Consider the following 15,501-nt stretch of genomic DNA (forward strand, 5'->3'; position numbering starts at 1 on the left):
AGTTTTCTTATGTCAATCTCCATGTCGCAATGTCCTGAGCTGTTAGGACAACAAGTGGAGCACTACTGGCTGGAGTTGGCCCCGGCCCTACATTGCAAGAGTGGGTTCTTGACAAACCATCACTGTGTAGAAGTGACATTGATACAGGTCAGTGATGCATTGTGTTGAAGCGGCATTGAACAGATCTCCAGCAGCATCTGAGCTAACTAGTAATACAGATTAAAAAGGAGGAGAAACTAGAAATGCATGGGTCAGTCAGCATCTGGATAGGTAGAGACTGGTTTCATGTTCATGGTGTGCACCCAAAACATTAACTGTTTCCCTTTTCAGAAGTTGCATATTCCCCAGTATTTTCCATTTCTATTTCCAAGTAACATTGCTCTGACTTTATTTTAAATAACATCTCTTTACTGATCAGTTAATACAGGGACCAACAGCTTAACATGGAATATCTTTTACTGAATGCTCGTATAAACTCGATCCATTCCTGATAACATCACTTGCACAGGTTCCCCCCTCCTTTTCATCCCAGATTCCTTCCTCGCTTTCCGTATTTTGTAGCCTTGCTTAAATCTTAATTTGTTTATTCTTGAGTGCACTTTTAACCTCCCTGTTCAATCAATGAAGTGATTTTTTTTTTTGCGTACTAACCTTCTATGCTGTACGCATTTCTATCGCATCCCCTGTAAAAGACCCTTAAACGTTCCATTGCCCAGTGTATTCTTATTTTATTCAAACATTAGATTTCGGAGTGAAAAGAAGTGGCATTTTTGGGGGGAAATTCAAGTGGCCACTTGTACTGCACGATTTGTTGGTGCGAATTGGGACTGACTCCACATTGATGGATGAGTATGTCTCTGGTGCCAAGTTGCCCAATTCTAATGTAGGCGAGCGGTATGAGAACAACTCGAGGAAATCGCCTCTCGCACCAGTTCAGGTTCACACTGACTGCTGTAAAACTGCAACCAGCGCAATGCAGACTTTTAACCAGTTGCCAGAAGGTCCAGCTGACCACCTGGGTCCGTACGGAACTTCATTTTCGCCATTTTATAATGTTAACGAGTGTCCATTGTGCTACGATTGTGCATTCATACACGAGTGGTTTCCCCTGACCAGCAAATGGCACAGAGCTGGCAGTACATTTCTGATCTACCGCTCTGCGTTCGTATCTGTGCAATAACGGTCTAATCTTTCGCACGGTCCACAAGCTTTGTTTCTGAATCTGGTTTTATTGGGCAAGGTTTAGCCAGAGACTGCAAAATGATAGGTTGAGTTTATGGCATTATTAACTTTTTATTTATTTAATTTTTTTTTGTTTGCAGATAATAAGCACTCGAAGGACGTAATGGTGAATGTGACACGTTCTCTGTCGTGCAGTTTTCAGAAGCTTCGATCTTCCTATCACTTGCTAATTACTTACCAATGACTGACTGACTATAATTGAACAGTTTTGTGTGCGACTGGACAGGTAACAATTCCAGCACAGCCAAACACTTCATTGTACGTGAACCGGAAGAAACCTGCTGAAACTCTTCTGTTTTGGGGAAATTTTACTTTGGAATTATTGTGATCACTTCCTGCAAATCATTTAGAAAGAAGTTCTGGGTTATGAGTTAAGGTTGCCTGGACGAATCGTTCTTCACAAAAGCTTTGCTTCGGAGCAAGTAGGCTTGCAAACTTTAAAAAAAAAAAAAAAGTACACCTATTTTCTTTGCTGTAATGGAAGTGTTTACCTTGACATTGTTGCTATTTAAATCGGTATATAGTAGACTGATTGCTCTGAAACCACTTTAAACTGGATAAGCTTATCTACATCTAACATTGATATGGTGAACGTTATATAAATGTGCCATGGGCGGCAGGCTACAAGTACTTGTGAAAAAAGTGAACCTCTTGCCTCCTGTGGTGCCCAGGACCCCATGTTTTGTGGGTCCTGACTGCTGCCCTCAAAGGGCAGGGTAAAATGTGGTCCAATGGCCTGCCCAACAACAGTGCAATAGGGACCAACAGCACTCTACCTGTGCCTGACTATCAAGTTAAAAGCGCCTTTTTTTTTGAAAGCCTCTGCTAACCGCTCACTAGAACATTAATTTTTTAATCACATTAGTCGTGTAGCAGCGCCCGCTTAAACTAAAAAGGGAGCAATTAACTTGGCGTCTTTGGTTGTTGTTTAACACGGAATGCCACTTAACCTTTTGCACTCGCAATTCTAACTGCTTCTGTGCACTGCAAAGTTCTCTTGGCCGGGTGGGTGGAGGGAGGGAAAGAGCGGGCAAACGCACATCTCTCCGCCTGCGCCAGCAGAAAGAAAAACCGGTGAATCTGGCGGCAACTCCCGAGGCCCCCACAAAACAAAAGTGTGCCTCGGTGACTGCCAAACGTGCCAAGTCAGCAAGTTTAGGTGACTAATTTCAGCCGGCGGAGAGGGAAGCGCCAGGATGCCGCTGGGCTGCAGTTTTTAAATGTAAACGGGCATTTAAAAATCTTACGGTTGGCAGGGATCTGCTGTAAGTGGGCATCGACCATGCTATTAGAGCATAACTCGAGGCTCATTTCTCTGTTAGCTTAAATGAGTTGAATTCAGGCCAACATGCCATTCTCGTACATACTGTGAGCTTGTCGGGACTCTGAAGCTTTTTATATGCCTTTAAGCAGCAACAAAAATAGTTACAATTGAATGCCTGTTTGCTGGTTTATTAAAAGGTATTTAAATTTTTCTTTTGTCAAAGAAAATGTCTAATATGGAGCTTTTTTATAGAGAGACAGCAATTAAGAGTTGCTTAGAGGGGGCCTCCAAGATTACAGTCCTGAATAGGACAAGTGACTTCTCTCTCTCTCTCTCTCTCTCTCTCTCTCTCTCTCTCTCTCTCTCTCTCTCTCTCTCGAGAAACCACCCATTTCACCCCCGCCCGAGACTTTGTTTCATTCCAGTAATCGGGCTGCAAACTGTGCTACGTCTGCTGGGGGGAGAAGCGAGTGGGATTTGTTGTGGGATGTCCCACGCCAAAATGAGAGGTGCGTTTAAGCGTGTACGGTGTTGGGGGACGGAGGGAGGGCATGAGGGGCCAGTGGGGACCTTTGGGTGGGGTGGCGGGGTGCATGACCAGTACAGAATAATTTGAGGGTGGAGGGCGAGGTATGAAGCACCCAGCCCTCTCGCCATCCCTACCAGTGGTTGCACAGAATTGGGCAAAAATGTTGATATCCTTTCCGGTTGGAGACAAAGGAAAACTGATGACTTTGATGCCAGGTTAACTAAATTTCAAAAATAATGTGGGAGTTGTAATAAAATGTGCACCGTTAGAGCAGTGTACCAAAGAGCAGATTTTACGATGCATTTTACACGATGGCTAAAATGAGCTTGTCGTCTATCTTTGCTTCAGCTTAGGGTCGGGGTTTGATTGTCTTGTGCTGCAGGAAACTTGATGTTTCAAAAAAACATGTGGGGAGGGAAAATGAATTCGAACCAAAAATACTGCCTTTGCCCTTTTTCTTTTTAAACATTAAAGTTCTTGAAAGCAGCTCCTCTTAAAATGCAGGTTGAGGGACGGAATGCTTCTTTCAGTCTATTTCATAGAAAGCTGTCTCCGTATGAACGGGTAGCTGTTGGTTCAGGCCACAGTGTATTACGACAAGCGGTTAAATGCAGCATAGGGTTATATCGTGCAGGAAGAAACAGCGATGGGTGGAGGATTATGGGGGGAAAAAAATAGCATTTACTTTCAGAAGTATTATTAAGGGACCAAAGCCTCATAATTATTGTTTGTCATAATGCGCTAATGTTTTTTTTCTTAATTTTTACTTCTCATCAAGGTGAGGTTTGTTAGTTCTATAGAATCGGAACGCTTCCCATTTCAAGCATCCAGTGTCGGCATCAAGCACTTCCAGGTCGGGCAGGCTGCAGCCAGGCGCAGAGTAAAGCGCCCTCTAATCAGCCCCCAACAACGAGCCCCTGCGCTTTAGTGGAGCAGCCCCTTACTGCACCAGGGTGACGGTGTTTTTCCCCATTTCCCACACCAACCACCCCTGCCGGTGCCAAATTAGGGACAGTTTTGTGCGGTAGGCCTCTTGTATTCACTCGGAACTGGATTGAGATTGTCCAAGCTCATTCCACACAAGATCCTTTACAGCCAGCAGACAGAGGAAACTTTCAATCCCACATCCATCTGAGCTGGATTTAAACCTGGAGGGGGTCCGAGAGGTACAAAGTGTTTTTAAGATGTCCGGTTGACTGCTTTTCCCTGCTGTTTTAGTGACGGCACTAACCCATTTCACATAACTGGCTTTGATCCACCCTGCTAAAATAGGGGGACAATGTAACACCCGCAAACTCATGGGACAGCCGAGGTGAATTAGTCCGCATTGTCGCCCGGTCCGCATCCACCCGCTCAGGAAGGCACGGTTTTTATTTTGTTCTCTGCAGGTCGCCACCAGTCACACAGCACATTCTGCAACGCAATGTCCTCATTATTGGAGCTGCACGGCCGGTCAGTCAGCACCTGGCGGATATGTTGGTCTGTGCCTGCCCTCTTTTCCGATGCTAATTGGGCCGGCTCTGCATTTCCAACTTTTTCTGTTTCTATCTCCGGCTCCCAGCGTTCAGTTTTACTTGTTGTTTGTGTTGTTGAACCTGTTCTAGGCCAGTGACCTTAATGGAATAATATGAGCAAACTGTAACCTCAATGCCCGTTTTCCTTTTCTCCCCCAAGTAGGTTTTTTATTAAAGAATCGGGTGAACTTTGTAAACGCCATTTTGGATGGGGAAGAGACTTCAATTTGAGTTTTGTGATTGTACCTTGAGAAGTCTGCGGACAGTTTTGCTTCTGACTGGAAAATATTTGGTTTTAAAATTAAAAACCGGATTAAAAACTGTCAGAGTGCGGAGATGTGAAAAGCCTCTCCACAGTTCCCAGGATACGCCCCTGGTTGTAGTGTATTAGATTTAGCGGTTAGCTGTTCCTAGCTGGGGCAGCAGTAGGACTTGGTACAGTTGACCTTAGAGGCTCTGGGTGGAGAAAACTTAGCCAAGATTCCCTCTGGATATTAACCCCATGAACTGTGCTGGCAAGCCTGCAAACGGGGATTGGAATGAGTGTGGCAGCCATGGGGGAAAAATTCAGTTGCTTTGCGCCTCACGTTAGCACCTTAAGAGGGCGCTACCGGGGTGCAAAGCAGCTAGCGCCCGGGTGCGGCGCCTCCCGTGAAATTCAGCGGGAGGTTTGCGGCGGCGGTAACCGTTAGCACTGCGCTGCAAGCGATGACGTTATCGCCGTGGGTAGCACCTCTTGACTTACTGCCGCACGCTATGACAGACGGGGTCAGGGGGGCCTACCTGCAGCCGGGGTGGCGTTAATTAAGGCGAGGTGCCGGGCGGCCATTTTTGTTGCTGACCACCTGCCAGCACCTGCCCCCGTTGCCGTCCCCGGCCTTCTATGAAGCGCCCCCCCCCCCCCACCGCGGAGTGCTGGCTGCTCTCCGTGAGCCTGGCACTCTGATCCCGGGTGACCCAGCTGGGCCCCAGGTCACGCTGCGCAAGGCCCCTCCCCTTTAATTAGGGGAGGAAGGCCTGTAGTACCGCGGCACGTAGCACCACGATATTCCCTCACAGCGCACCCAAGAGAGGCGGTGTGCTTCTAGTAGCGTCCCGCTTCCCTCTTGGGGCGCTACCAATGAATTTCGGCCGTGGGGGGCGCTAATTCCGGCGAAGATAGCGCCTCAAAGGGGGCGCGACTCAATTTCTCCACCCCCCCCCCCATGACATCCACAGTTGAATAGCCTGCCTGTACTCGCTTATCTAAGCTTTTGTAAGAAGAATGCTCACTTGGGAGGGGGAATGACAGTAGAATCATTGAGCTTTGTGGTGTATCACAGAATCATAGAAATTTACGGCACAGAAGGAGGCCATTCGGCCCATTGTGTCCGTGCCGGCCGAAAAGAGCTCTCCAGCCTAATCCCACTTTCCAGCTCTTGGTCCGTAGCCCTGTAGGTTGCGGCACTTCAAGGGCATATCCAAGTACTTTTTAAATGTGCTGAGGGTCTCTGCCTCTACCACCCTTTCAGGCAGTGAGTTCCAGACCCCCACCACCCTCTGGGTGAAAGAAGTTCTCCTCCATTCCCCTCTAATCCTAGTAACAACATAAGCGCATTCTTTTTTTAATACACAGCGAGCTGGGCAATTCTTCCGCCTTAGCCGAGGCGCCAGTGGAGCCCGACCCCGGCAAGGAGCAGACTGGACAAATACACGTCAGATTACTCTTCAATTTAGCTGCTTCTTTAGAAAAGCGCAGTACTTGGTCCCAGACTCTACGTCCCGTCCTTGTTTTGAAGTGGGTTGAGCAATGTAAAACCGGCAAACGTGAGCTAAAGCAAATTATCATCAAAGCATTAAGGATGCAGCTAAGCATTCGCATAGTGTGCGAGTGGGGACATTAGCCAGCCTTAAAAAAATTTATGGATTATTTTATGTCCTTGTACTAATTGAGAGAGAAAAAAAAAATGGAGTACTCGACAGAAGAGTAAATCACTTTATGCTACATTAGCCACTTTCTTCCTCAGAGGACCAAAGCAGTTTTAGTTTCGGGCCTGTAGAAAATAACTTTCTAATCTCGTGAATGCCTAATGCTGCGTTTTGGAGAATAGAATGGGAGTCGCTGTAAACCTTGTGTTTGTTTCTAGAATGCAGAGTAGAATTTATTTTTGATTTTGATAGGCGTAAAATGCTGCTGTTCAGAAGGAGTGTGTTCGCCCATTGTAAACCTGAACGCTGTTCGAGAGCAGGAGCTTTTGGGAGTGCTGTCTCTCATTCTGTGCTACTGCATGAGTTAACTCATCTCGGCTGGTGTTGTGATTATGGCTCAGCATCCCCTAGGGTTAGGGTTCCTGCTCTTGATCGCCCTCCGTTGGTCCCTGTGCGCTCATTGGGTAAGGAACAGGATCGGGCTTGACTCTCACTTCCTCCCTCGGCCCCCCAATGATTGAATAGCTTGTTGACTAAGTTCCTTTCTTACCTCCCGCATGAAAAATGGTCACTTGGGACGAGTACAGGAGGATGCATGTGGACCAGGACCTGTCCTCCCTCCAGTGAGAAGAGGGAAGAAAATGAATAACGCAGTGATTGAACATCTCAACAATCATTCAGGGAGCTGGCCTGTACAATAAACACTGGGTTTGAATAGAACATAAGAAATAAGAGCGGGAGTAGGCCATACGGCCCCTCAAGCCTGCTCCGTCATTCAATAAAATCATGGCTGATCATCGACCTCAACTCCACTTTCCCGCCCGATCTCCATATCCCTCAATTCCTCGAGTCCAAAAATCAATCGATCTCAGCCTTGAATATACTCAAAGACTCAGCATTCACAGCCCTCTGGGGCAAAGAATTCCAAAGATTCACAACCCTCTGAGTGAAGAAATTCCTCCTCATCTCAGTCTTAAATGGCCGACCCCTTATCCTGAGACTATGCCCTCGAGTTCTAGACTCTCCATCCAGGGGAAACAACCTCTCGGCATCCACCCTGTCAATCCCCTTCAGAATCTTGTATGTTTCAATAAGATACTTTGCCCTCTCTTCAGCACCAGTGCATTTCTTATAATCATTCCACATAGTAGGACGAATGGTACTCCAAATGGAGAGAGGAAAAAGTCACCTCATAACAAGAATGCGTTGTGGTCTTGAGGTGAAGCGATGTCAGATGAGTTAAGTGCTCCATATGATGCCCCAGTGGTTTATCACCTTTCAATGTGCCTGCAGTTTGGCAGTGTACTTGTCGAATTATGGTGTGTCGAAGAGCTGGCATTTTTAATTGGTTGGCGGTGGGGGGGGGGGGGGAGAAGGAGAGGGAGCATAGTTTTCTGCAGAATCCGCTGTTCTTTTGCTGTTTCGGAGGCTTGTGCGCTGTTCAACATCGAGACACCCTGATTAAAGCAGGAGAGTTGAGAAGGATCTGTGGGGAAAAATTGACGTGCCTCTTACTTTTAAATTGTTCATGGGCGAATCTATATAGATGGCGGCAGATCGTGAGCAAGGATTGGGGCCTGAGATGCAGAGTACGTTTGGAAAGTAAATGATCTTCATCTCTGGGTTCGGGGGCGGTGGTGTGTGTAATACAATAGATGCCTCAATTAAACAAAAGTGCAGTAAAGAGCAGTGAGGGCTTCAGACTGACCTTTAAACCTGAGGTGGTAGGAAATCGGGGTCCAAACAAACTATTTTGTATAAACCCGGAGTTCTAAGGAAGAGTTGCTGAGAGTGTCTCAACCTTTTCTGTTTTTGTTTCTGATTTCCAGCCTTTTTATTTTGTTCAAACTTTAAAATTTTTTTTAGTATTTATACAGGATTGGAAGACTAACTTTACAAACTAGGGCCAAGTCTTTTCCACTACTAGTACCCCCAGACCTTTTCACTTCAGTGCTTCGAGAGGTTGTACATAGAATGAAAGTCGCATTGGGGGTTTAATTTTCCGCTGATGGAACACCAGGTATTGCAGTCACATTTTACTCGGAACAAGAGAAGGCCATTCAGCTCCTCAAGCCTGCTCCGCCATTGATTTTAGATCATGGCTGATCTGTATCTTAACCCCATCTACCCAACTTGGTTACATAGCCGTTAATACCCTTGACTAACAAAAATCTATCGGTCTCAGTTTTGAAATTTTCAATTGACCCCTAGCCTCAACAGCTTTTTTGGGTGGGGGGGGGAGTTCCAGATACCCACAACCCTTTGTGTCAAGAAGTGCTTCCTGACATCACCTCTAAATGGCCGAGGGACCCCATCCCCCACATCGCCCGAGGGAATAGTGTTTCTCTAACTTACCCTATCAGATCCTTTTATCATCATAAGCACCTCGGTTTAATGCCGTTATTAAGCTGCTGATGGCGGTGCGAAGCCGTGCAGGAAAGAATTTTACTCCAATGTATTAACCAGTATACCACTGGAAGAAACGAAATCTCAGTGTCCTTTCACAGGCTTGTCATGACCAGAACCCGTGTAGGACTTGTACAGACCCAGTTTCTCGAAGTCCTGTCTCCTTCGGAGATACTGGCGCTGAAGAATAGGAACAAGGTAGAAACCACTCAACAGCAAAGAGGGTCCACAACCCATTGGGCGCTATGGGGTCCGAAGTCCTGTGCGATCTCTTGGGTGCAGGTTGATGCACCCTCATTCTACCAGCTGTAGCCTGTAAATTATTTGAAAGGAAAGAAAAGTTTGGGGCAGTACCTTTTTTATCCAAGGTATTCCTGCATTTTATATAAGAGGACTCGGGGGGCATAGTCTAAAAATTAGAGCCAGACTTTTTCAGGAGTGAAATTATGAAACATTTCTACACACAAAGGGTGGTAGAAGTTTGGAACTTTCTTCTGCAAACGGCAATTGATGCTAGATCAATTGTTAATTTTAAATCGGAGATTGATAGCTTTCTGTTAACCAAAGGTATTAAGGGATATGGGCCAACGGCAGGTATATGGAGTTAGGTAGCAGATCAGCCATGATCTCATTGCATGGCGGCACAGGCTCGAGGGGCTGAATGGCCTCCTCCTGTTCCTAGGAGGGAAAAAAAAAGCACAGAAATATCGAGCGTCTCTTCAAAAGCCAAATCTTCACTGGTTCAGTGCTTCCACGTACCAGCTAGCACCATGCTGTCCCGGGATCGGACGGTTCCTGGCTCCAGATTGGCGCTTGGAATGATCCCAAGTTAGGATCCTTCCCTCTCCTCTTTTCAATTGCATGTGGAGCCATTCTGAGCAGGAAGTGCTCTCCACCAGTCGCATAAAAAGGCTCTAGCAGTGAGGAGATGCAACCTGCCATTGCTGCTTCAGATTTCACTTTTAAGAAAGTCTCTGTATTTATATGGAAAAGTAAAAAAATGTTTCCAATGTGGGGTTCTACTTTGGGGGGGGAAAAAAAGGCCACTCTCCTTCCCTTTCTAAATTCCATGCAAATGACAGCAAAGGTGACAGTCGGCTTCTTGGTGAGGCTTCGATCTGCAGCAGTGAACTGTTCAATCACCCTACTGCCGGAAATATCTGAGAACTTTCCTAGTAAACTACGAAAACAATTGACCGCCTATTGGCTAGTAACCGGTACAGAAAAGGGAAATCCGGAACACTGCTTCCAGCGAAACCATGACAGAGGGACAAGGAGCTACAGCTTGATACCGGTGACGGGCACTTTCAGGGCTCGTGTCAGGCAGGTCTTCAATGAGTAGTCAATGGGTGGCATGGAACCCTGGGTAGGTAGTGGAGCTAGTCAATGGGTGGCATGGAACCCTGGGTAGGGTAGTGGAGCTGACAGCTATAGACTCTCTGATAGGGGAGGGGTGAGCCATCGGATGGATGACTGGATGCAGTCGGACGAGCCATATTACCCCCCCCCCCCCCATCTGTATGTGGGAAATGGTCTTTCTCTTACAGCTTGCTCTGTTCAGTAGGGCATCCTTTGGGAGTTTGATTCAGTTTCCTGGCTCTCAGTAAAATATTCATGATAGGTTACAGGGTTTCCCCCCCCTCTCCCTCCCTCATGTTAGAGACATGACCAGGTCACTCTTTGACATGATTTATACTTGCCACATACAGAATGCCATTACTGGCCAAGTCCCCACCGTTGACACCAGCAGGCCAATTGTGATACCTCATCTGTTTACCCCTGAGGGTTTGTTGAAGCGTATGTGCAATCTGTCCTTTCCCTCTTGCAGTTTAGAATTCACCTGCTGTAGCTTTTGTCACAGCAATCTGTCTACTAGCTAGTTCCTTTATATTTTTAAGTAATACTACAGTCACGTTTCCTATTGCTGCCTACTCGCAAGAGAAGAGAATGCGAGAGTTATCTCTCGCACTCTCTCAATCACTCTCTCAATCACTCTCTCAATCACTCTCTCACTCAATCTCTCTCACTCACTCCCACACTCAATCTCTCTCACAATCACTCCCACACTCAATCTCACTCGCACTCAATCTCACTCGCTCTCAATCTTCCTCTCTCACTGACTCAATCTCTCTCGCTCTCTCACTCAATCTCACGTTCTCAATCTCTGTCTCAATTCCTCTTGCGCTCTCTCACTTTTACATTCTCAATCTCTCGTTCTTTCAAACTCCCTCTCTCCATCTCTCTCAATGAGAGCAGGTAACTTAATTTCAGTTATTTATTCTGAAAACGCACGGGTTGCCTGAATGTACCTCAGATCGGTTATACCTGAATACTTAAAACAAAAACACAATATGGTAGAAATTACACCGAGGCCAACCGGTCAGCGTCTGGGAGAAAAGGCAAGTTCACGTTTTAATTGGGAGCCTCTTCCCCAGAACCAGAAAGTTTGGTCCACCTAAAATGTATTTTCTTAGATGCTGACTGACCTGCGTATTTTCTGCTTTCAATTCAGATTTCCAGCACTGAGGGCTTTTGTTGTCTGTATTTGGGATTCATATTGGGATATCTGCCATTAGAACTGTGCTGCTTCCTTGATCAAATGCATTCAGGTGTTGGCACCAGCACATCCCCAGCCTTGTACCCTTCAGCATGTTGTAGGAAATTCCCAGTCGGACAACTGGATTTTCCTTTCTGGCTCTCTGACCGGATCCGTGGAAACTTGACTCCGTCTGTTTTTTTCTCCCCGTACCTGCACATGTTTTCCTACTAAAACCTCTCGAGACATTCCAGCTTTGTGTTGAGCTAAATGACACCTTTGGGCCTGAAATTGTGTATGAATAACAAGTGTTGATGGGAACATATCCACTTCCTGTCCCCCCCATTTTAACCAGGACTTTTGGGTTACCATCGCTGTTAAAATGGCGGACAAAGGAACTTCATTTAATCACGTGTTACGAATTCTGCCCCTCTTGATTTAAATAATTCATTTCTTTTATGTACTCAGACTATTTCTTGGTATGTGATTGAAACACGAACCAACAAAATGCACAAAAATTATCTGCTGTGAAATGTATATAATGTGTTTGGGTAAATTGAGTTGTTCAACCATGTCCAATAAATTCTTTTATTAAAAGCAAGGCATTGAGGGCTTTTTTTAATGCTGATTTCTGACGGGTTTCATAACTGCCCATCCACCTCTCCAGACTTAATGCTGTTGCTGCGCGTGTTTAAGTTGGACTAGTCAGTCTCCTGTGACGCTGTTCGCAGTTAGCCGTATTGAACAGGCCGAGAGATGATAGACACCACTTTCTGGAGGAAGTGGGAATTAACCGGTGTTACCGTTAACAGCATTTACCCACGGACTAGGAGGGCATTGCACTGTCTTCTATTGATTTTTCAGTGAACTGATGCCACGAGGTTGCGACAAACCAAATGAACTCAAGGATTTCAACAGATTCTAAATGAGGTGATCCGGTGTGGTATCGCTTGGGCGGCAGCTTTTAGAAGTTATTTGGAGTGGAGTATTCCTTAGCAACAGATACCTGTGATGTGGCCTGCTCAGAAATTTAGCCCCAGGCCCAGGGCCTTCAACTTAAAATTAGAGCTTGGAGTTTTTTTAAAACTTTTATTTTTGGTCAGACGCACACAGAAACTAGTCTCCAAGCTCCTGAGAATTGTATGCAGGTAAGAGTTTCTGATTGCATGATATGGAGTACAACAACAACTTGCATTTATACAGCACCTTTTAACATAGTAAAACATCCCAAGGCGCTTCACAGGAGAGATTATCAAAACAAAGTTGGGCACCGAGCCACATAAGGAGATATTAGGAGAGCTGACCAAAAGTTTGGTCAAGGAGAGAAATTTTAAGGAGTGCCTTAAATGAGGGGAGAGAGGTGAAGAGGTTTACGGAGGGAATTCCAGAGCTTAGGGCCCAGACAGCGGAAGGCACGGCTGCCAATGGTGGAGTAATGAAAATCGGGGAAGCGCAAGAGGCCAGAATTGGAGGAGCGCAGAGATCTCGGAGGGTTGTAGGGCTGGAGGAGGTGATAAATAGGGAGGGGCGAGGCCATTGGAAGGATTTGAAGACCAGGATGAGAATTTTAAAATCGAGGCGGTGCTAGACGGAGTGTGAGAGCACACGCACTCTTTCCACATTGGACTTGTGCATGCGGTCACATCCCTGAGAGCTTGGTCCCAAGAGCCAAGACTGAAGTAGTGCCAAGTGCCTGTAGGGATACTGCTGAAGTCTTGAGAGTTAAAGCCATGCTGCCTACCACACAAAGCAACGATAAGCTTCCTGCTACTTTTCTGCACAAGACCACCGTACCTGTGTTTGATGGTTTATCGTGAGTTGAGTGGGAAGGATCCCAGCTCCTCTGTGATATGTTTACCCCTCCAGGTCCTCTTGACCAGCCAGTCTGGCTCACTGATCGACTGTGCCTAGGAGTACTGTTGACGCTGCCTGTACCTGCCACAGAGATTTGACTTGGTTCCAAACTTCCACTGCTAGACATGTCATTAACCTCCCCCAGAAGAGTTCCTGCTAACCTCCAAGAGCACAGTCATTAGACAACTGACCCGCGCGGGCTTCAACCCTCAGGAGCTGGACAGCAGGTACCAAGAGCCCCCTCGAGAGCAGCGCAGCTCCCCATATAACACCCGAGTGTTGCACCATCCTCCTGGCCACAGTAAATTCCATTGAAATGAGAACTTTCCTGCCCCGGGCGTATGAACTGAATCGACAGTGGGCTGGAACGCCCACTTTACTGGAGAAGCCCATCCTGGCCTCACTCGAGACTCTGGTTCACGTGACGTTTTCATGACTTGGAACAGAGCCGAGGGTTCTGTTCCCCTCTCCAGATGTGGCTACTCGCTTCTCCCAGTTTAAGTTGCTTCTCCTGTAATTGCTGCCACCAACCCTAAGTTACAGCCGGTCCTGTGCGAGGAACGAGGTTGGAAAAATATGAATGGGGAATAGTAGCCTCCAATGCACAAGCCTTTGGGTAGTGCCACTAGTTTCTGGTGAGCTCTTAGTTAATACTTTTGAGGAAAACTGTTAATGAATTCTGCTTTAATTAGACACTTTACATTTCAGTTTTAATTGGGTTTGTAAATTGTACACATTTAAAAATATTGGCTTCCTCTCATCAGCCTCGTAACTTGGCCCATGGGCCGCGTTAAGGTTTTTTTTTAGCCCATTGTTTACTTGCTATTTTGTAATTTAATTTAACCAACAAGTGTTTGTATCCCTGTAGCGCTCGCAACATAGAGAAACTTTCCAAGGCGCTTCACCGAGGTCACACGGTCGAGGTGCCTCGGGGCTGCTTGTACCTGGGAGTCTGTCCCCCAGCAAGATTCATCTCCTTCGGGGTGGTGGTGGGGAGATTAGGAGAAAATGGAAAAATTAATAGCAGGAGTTGACAAATATCTTTGATTGATGGTGAGTTCTGTGGGCTGCTGGATGACATACCATTCCAGACCACAGGGGGGCAGCCTTGCACTGTAAAGCTATGGAATCCGACAACTTTTCATGTAAGAGGCTGCAAGTTAATTGTGCTTTTAAATTTTAATATTTTCAGATCCAATATCGCGTTTCCCCCGTACCCACCTGACTAAAGAACCACACACTGTTGCTTTGGGTGTCATAATATCAGAATTGGGAACTATGTTTGACACAGAAGCAGTTCAATTATGGTGTTTATTGATACACAACACTGAAGAAAAGTTAAAAGTTCAGTACCTTAGAAAGATGAAAGGATTAATTTCATGAACTTCCTTTAACAAGACTTTTATTTTGAAGTCATTGAGTGAAGTTTTTATTACGCCGGTAAATTGCCTGTAGTGTGGTCCACAGTCAGTTAATGGAATGCAAGAGACTTCAGAAACTGGGTCCAGAGTGCCACCTCCTGGCCAGAGCCCGCAACTACACCGTTACCAGCAACAGTTTACATACAGGATTTCCATTCTAAATGCTACATGGGCAGATTCAATGTTATAAAAGTGTAACTAAAAATTGTGACAACAGGAAGTGTGCGCATGCACACGATTTTAAATAATATATAGATAGACTTCCGTTTAACAAAAAAATTGCCTGCCCCTCAATTTTCTCCTGTAAGCTCTGGGGTATCCTGTAGAGGTCAGGCACCCTGAACAGCTTACCCAGGTGCCCTTTCTTCGTGTGCAAGCTAAGACGGTGAGCGTAGGCAGACTATTTTACCGTGAGGGGCATTGCAGGCGAGCTCGAGCCTGTCCTCACTTGGCGCACACATTCCAACAGGTCAGGAGTGGGAGCTGTGGCTGATTTGCTCCGCCTCCCCTCCATACACCAGGAGGAGCTGTGGCTAGGTGTCGCCTTCACCACTGTGTCCACGATCAGTCACCTTAGCACAGGCTGAGAATCGGCCTGAACTCCTCCTGGGCCTGTAGAGCTCAGTAAAGAAAGACTCGCATTTATATAGCGTCTTTCACGACCACCGGACATCCCAAAGCGCTTTACAGTCAATGAAGTACTTTTTGAAGTGTAGTCACTGTCGTAATGTAGGAAACGCGGCAGCCAATTTGCGGACAGCAAGCTCCCACAAACAGCAATGTGATAATGACCAGATAATCTGTTTTAGTGATGTTGGTTGAGGGAT

The 15,501-nt window shown here is 46.3% G+C and overlaps 1 protein-coding gene across 2 annotated transcripts in view; it reads left to right on the forward strand.

Moving 5' to 3' along the window:
* The window catches only part of LOC147108063 (uncharacterized), a 58,786-nt gene extending 46,790 nt beyond the window's left edge, over window positions 1-11,996 (forward strand). For both annotated transcript variants that reach the window (XR_015080513.1, XR_015080514.1), the window contains one exon: window positions 1,323-11,996. The gene's annotated coding sequence lies outside the window, so the exon portion shown is untranslated. The remainder of the gene's footprint in view (window positions 1-1,322) is intronic.
* The last annotated feature ends 3,505 nt before the right edge of the window (window positions 11,997-15,501 follow it).

Source organism: Somniosus microcephalus, chromosome 13 (assembly GCF_052327205.1).
Source record: "Somniosus microcephalus isolate GS21.2 chromosome 13, FLI_Smic_1.0, whole genome shotgun sequence".
Lineage (NCBI taxonomy): Eukaryota > Metazoa > Chordata > Chondrichthyes > Squaliformes > Somniosidae > Somniosus > Somniosus microcephalus.